The sequence below is a fragment of the Salvia miltiorrhiza genome, chromosome 5, assembly GCF_028751815.1.
Source record: "Salvia miltiorrhiza cultivar Shanhuang (shh) chromosome 5, IMPLAD_Smil_shh, whole genome shotgun sequence".
In the NCBI taxonomy this organism is placed as follows: Eukaryota; Viridiplantae; Streptophyta; class Magnoliopsida; order Lamiales; family Lamiaceae; genus Salvia; species Salvia miltiorrhiza.
In genome coordinates this window covers 52773159-52779158 of record NC_080391.1, presented here as the reverse complement: position 1 = coordinate 52779158, position 6000 = coordinate 52773159, and the positions used below count along the sequence as shown (strand labels likewise).

Genomic DNA, 6000 nt, shown 5'->3' with positions numbered 1-6000 from the left:
TACTGATTAATTGCTATTTGGTTATTTTTATAGTTTAGCTATCGAGTTGCCAAGTTGGTAGTAATAGTCGATTTTCAGCTCCTATACTAACGGGCCAATTTGGCCCGAAAGCCCGACAGTCCCTATAACCTAAGAAGCATGGGGACAGATACGTAATACGGATACGATACGGTACGGGGACGTAAATACGTCATTTTCCCAAAAAACAAGATACGATACGTCAAAAATACGTTTTAGTTTTTTTATTTAAAATATATTTTATATATATTATAAATGCATAATTCACCAATAATATAAGCAAAACACTACTAATTCATAATAAAGTTAACCAAATAGCAAATAAAACATAGTCTTAATAGTTAATAATACTTAATAAAACACACTAAAATGTTAGACATCTTCACTCATCATCCTTATTCTCCTCCTCCTCTTCCTCTTCCCTCATATCTTCATCGTTTAACATATCTCCACAATGATTTTCGTGAATCACCAATGGCAGGGGATGTTGTAGAAGAAGATGTAGAACTAGAATTTGTAATATTCATGGCTGCCAATATACAAATCAAAAACATAAATCAAACTTCAATCTAAGTTAATTCAAACTTATACCCACTGCCCAATTCGAAAGTTAATTCATTTCATATGCCTAAAGTTAATTCATTTCATACCCACTGCCCAATTCGAAAATCCTAACTTAATTTAAACACCCAAAACCAAATTCACCTAATCCTCATTCATACCCACTGCCCAATTACACAAATCGAAAATCCTAAGTAAATTTAAACATCACCCAAAGCCAAATTCACCCAATCTTCATACATACCCACTGCCCAAGCCAAATAAACAACTACCCAAGCCAAATTAGAGCAATACCTTCACTTATTGGGGTGGCGCGGCGACTCCAAGCGTGCAAGGCGGCGCGACGGCGGCGTGGTGCAGGGCAGCGCGACGGCGATCGGCGAGTGGGGTTGCGCAGGGGCGACAGTGAGCGGGGTGGGTCAGAGGAGAAGAGGGGCGAAATTGTGGAGGCGCGATTAGGGTTCATGTTCAAATTCTTTTGAAACGTATTTTTACTTGTCAAATACGTATTTGACCGTATCATCAACGTATTTTTCACGTATTTTTTATTAAAAAAATTAATTTAAAAAAGGGCCCAGAAAACGTATTTTCCGCGTATCGTCCCCGGGACGTCCCTGGGACGCATACGGCTGAGATTTACACGTACCCATGCTTCATAGCCTATAACTAATATAGCAAAAGTTTGTTATAAATAGCAGAGCTGTAAGCATCTAGATATTTTGTTTCATTCTGTTTTGGTGAGTAATATTTTCTTTTCCTTAGCTTCAAGCTCTCCTCATTCCTTCTTTTGCACACGAGCACTCAATTGAAAGTTGTTGTAGGTGGTTCCTCAATGGTGTTCTGATGTGACAGCCTCATCCACACATCTCTCTGTATTTGACAGTAGAAGGTGAGTGCACGCATTTCTCTATTTTTCTTTTTTATTTTGCTCATTTCTTAGTTTTTTTTTTTTGCCGATTTTCTGTAAATTACGGCTTGTAGTTTTTACTCATTTGTTCGAGTTTGGATACAATGCAACATATATGTATTTTTTCTTCTTTCAAAAATTGTTATTAGCATGACTGAATTTGCTGAAATAATTTATCGAACTGATTAAGGTTTATTAGGCCTAAAACCTGATTTAGTTAATATTTGCCACTTAGATATCCTATATTTTCTCTAATTTGAGTTTGTGCAAGTTCTCATAGAAAATATCAAATAGTTTTAAAAATTAAGTACAGGATACTGCTAAGTGTTTTTTTTTAAATTAGTTAGATAAAAGATGAAGAATACACAGTAGCAAATCGAATTTGCCGAATTGATTAGAGTTTATTAGGCCTAATCTTATTTGCCGAATTAATTTTTCTCTTGATTAGATTTTATTATGCCCTAAAACCGATTTAGTTAGTATTTGCCTGATACAAATATGCTACGTTTTCTCTTGATTAGAGTTTATTAGGCCTAAAATCGATTTAGTTAGTACCAGTAAATAGCTTTGCATCTGTTTCAAATTTAATGTTCATTAAATTTGCGATTCAATATGGCTTTAATTTTGCGATTTAATATGCAACTCGTATTGTGTTTAAATGGACAAGAAGTGACCACTGCAAAAGTGGCCAGCAATATGAATGACATTTTAGGACGACATACATCAGATGTCTTTTGACGACATACATCATATGACAAATTCATAATAATTTAAAATTTCAAATAAAAAGTTAAATGTTTGTATTTGTATTACATTTGCGTTTGTATGTCTTTTTTCTTATTGTTCACTAAAATGGTCGGATAGCTTATAATACAAAAGTGGCCGACTACAAAAGTGGCCAACAATATAAATGATATTTGAGACTATAGCCACTAAAGTAGTCGAATAGTTCATATGCATTTTGGTACTTAATAAATATATATTAAATTAAGAATTCAGTACATATATCAATTTTATAGGTTTCTCTCTTTAATTTCGGATGAAAAACAGAAAAGTTATATATGTAATTTAAGATTAGCGTATTAAAGTAACTGAATTATTTTATTCACTATATTTCTCAAACACTACTAAAATACTCTTCTATGGTTGGCTATATTATGGCTGGATAGCTTTTGTGTTACCCTTAATACGTTTTTCTTCATCATAAAAGAAAATATTGGTATTTTCGAGGACTTTCATGGGAGACATGTCTTTGGGAGACACAACTTATTATCGCCGCCACCATTAAAACATTTCGAAAAAAACTCATCCATTCTACAAAAAAAAAAAAAAAAAAAAAAATTATATATCATCATCAATTTGTAAAAATTCACATACATTTCTTATACTATAGGCGTCGTGAATAGGGATAAAAAAAAACAAATAAAACTAGCTCGAATGATAAAAATAATCAAGAATTTTGGGATATCCTAAAATTTCAATCCATCAAGAACGAATATGTGTAAAATAGTAAAGTGGAATATGAAGGTGGGACAAAGAAAATATATAATTATCTGATTATGTTAACATTAGTCGTGAAGCTCTCAACTATATGGTTGTATTTAATTAATTAAAAAATAGCATGAAATGATTGAGTTAGTGATGAACGCTAACCTAGTATCGATCACTATGAGTATCGTTGCATTAAACTTTTAAGTCTCGAGAATATATGAATAATTAATTTATAGACCTTTTATAATTAGCATGTGATAGAATTATCAGTTCTCCAAAACTCTCATTTAATTAACAAATAGGTAACTAATGGGGAGAGAAGATGTTTATTAATTTGAAAAGAAAAACTAGTAATTTTTTAAATAATGTGGCAATTAAAACGACATTGTTTTGATTGTTTTGATATCCATATTATTTTTATTTCGCCAAATCAGCTTCAAAAATTAAATGGAGAAAAAAAATGAAACTTCAAATATTATCATTCAAATTTTAAAGTTCATACGACAAATTAGAATTTCCCCATTCATGGGTTTAGAGCAGTAAGTAATTAAAAACAGGATAGTTAACAATGTGTTAGCTAATTACCTATTTTTTATGTGATTGTGTTATATAAATAAGACCAAATCAAATGGATTTCATTCTTTATCACGTCTTTTTAATTGGTAGCCTCCAACTTTAACATTGGTGGTCAACATTCATCATTAATTAAAAGGACTTGTGATGAACGAATTCGTACAAGTGTGTGGTTATGACTTATGCAATTGTAAACATATATTTTTGTATTTCAATTTAATAAAATAAAATAATGTGCTACAAAGATAAATTGATAAACTTGAACATAGATTTATGTGGGTTGCGATTCTTTAGTTGATCCTCTGATTCATCTTTTTCATTTGATTCGCGAGCAATCTCAAAGATTTATGAAATACTTGATTTGATAACGTCAATCCAAAGAACTCAAGTAATGATTTTTGATTTGAACGTCAAAGTTGATTTGATTTGATTTGATTTGGTTCGTGATGATTTGCACGAAGAACACCTCAAATACTCGAAGATCACCTCGAATACTATAAGTTCGCCTTGAAGATTCGAAGAATACTTTGAATACTTGAAGATAGCTTTGGATACTTGAAGATCGCCTCGAATGCTTGAAGATCGCCTTGAAGATTCGAAGAATACTTTGAATACTTGAAGATAGCTTTGGATACTTGAAGAATACTTTGAATACTAGACAGAATTTTTGAGCTCTTCTTGCACCACTTCACTTGTGATTATGCTTGCCCTCACACCCCTATTTATAGATGTAGGGAGGTGGGCTAATGGACTTTGGGCCTCCATACATGGGTTTTAGGGTTTAGGTGTCAATGGGCCCATTAAATTATTTATATTAAATATTAATTATATAGCCATTTAATTTTGGAATATAATTCCTTTTAATAAAATATAAAATATAACTGAATATTTAATTCATGAATTTACACGTGGCATGACGTAATTCAACGATAAATTTAGTTGTCTACAAATTGCCCCATCGAGACTTGTTCATGGACGAAATGTCTTTGAAAATGGACGAGTCTCAAAAATTCATTTGGATAGTTTAGACTCTTGTTAAGGAGTTATTGATTTGAACTTTGAAATTTAAATAGTTTATACTCTTATTTAAGAGTTCTTCAATTTGAATTTGAAATTTTAAATAGTTTATACTCGTATTTAGGAGTTCTCAAATTTTTTAAAATTTATAAATAGTTTACCCTCATCTTTAGAAGTTATTGGTTTCACCCCTTTTTGATGAATTAAAAATTTGATTCGATAATGTACCTTTATCATTTTAACTTAGGCATTCCATTCCATTGATCGAATTTTGCCAATCAGTAAAGAAATGTCTATTTTCTTTTAATCAACTATTTTTGAAGTAATCATTACAACAAAAATAAATTGAGTGCAAAACATTTGGTCCCAGTGAATTAGTAGACAAAACTTTGACCTATTTATTGAATTTGGGCGGCCCACTTGGTAGCAATAAAATTCGATGAGTGATTCTATTCATAGCTTCCTTTTTACTCCTCATAGCCCCATTTTAATAATTAAAATTAAAAAAATAATAAACACATCATTTTATTCTAACATTCAAATTACATTTTCAATAAATCCTCAAAATCCTATAGCCATCGTATTCCCAAATGTATGAGCCCTAAAATTTGAAAGAAGAAAAAAAACATAAAATTCGTTGAAATATGTTCCAATGGCCTTCGATTAGATCTTCCTCACAAAATAAAAAATTCTAGAAAGTGAAACCCTCCCCCCCCATTGGTTTCACAAGGAAGCAAAGCAAAAGATGGCGGCCACCTGAACAAATCAAGAAATTGTAAAAATATGAACATCGTCTCTCTTTATCTCTACTGCTTCGGTGATTCTTTTTTTTTTTTTGCTTCTTAGAATTTTTCTTTTGTGAGGAATAATATAATAAGGCAATAGGAACATTGTTCAATGAATTCTGCATTTTTCTTCTTTCAGATTTTAAAGTTCGTAGTTTTTATATTTGATGGCTACGAGTTTGAATTTTTTTCGTTCATAGTTTTGAGAATATGGTGGCTATGAGATCATAATGATGTATCATAAATTTAATGCAGAAATTAGGGGTGAAATAATATATTTATTATTTTTTTAATTATAATTTTTAGAAAGGGGCTATGAAGAGTAAAAAGAAGGCTATGAATAGAAATACCCAAATTCGATTTGGACAGCCTATATTTTGAAACGGCCCAAATTTCATGTGACTTTTGCAAAGCTAATTCTTGGGCTTATGGCCCATTTTTTTCTATTTTTCTTTTTCAATTCAGCCTGTGAGTTGTCTTCTTCTTTTTTGCTCAAAAAACATAATTTCGTTATTTTTCTTCTGAAACAGAGACATGGGCGTACAGCTCCAATCAAAACAATATCATTCCATCTCCACCGTTCATTTGATTTAGTATATGTCCAATTTTGAGCAAGAGTTTTACCTACTTTCGCGATCCGCAGTTAAG

At 31.4% G+C, this 6000-nt stretch overlaps 1 long non-coding RNA gene across 1 annotated transcript; it reads right to left on the bottom strand.

The window, feature by feature from the left end:
• Nucleotides 1-294: 294 nt before the first annotated feature.
• Nucleotides 295-1177, bottom strand: LOC131025016 (uncharacterized). Its single transcript, XR_009102057.1, has 2 exons — nt 874-1177; nt 295-547 (listed from the first exon to the last, which is right to left on the bottom strand). It is a non-coding gene; the product is annotated as an uncharacterized LOC131025016 (long non-coding RNA).
• Nucleotides 1178-6000: the final 4823 nt, after the last annotated feature.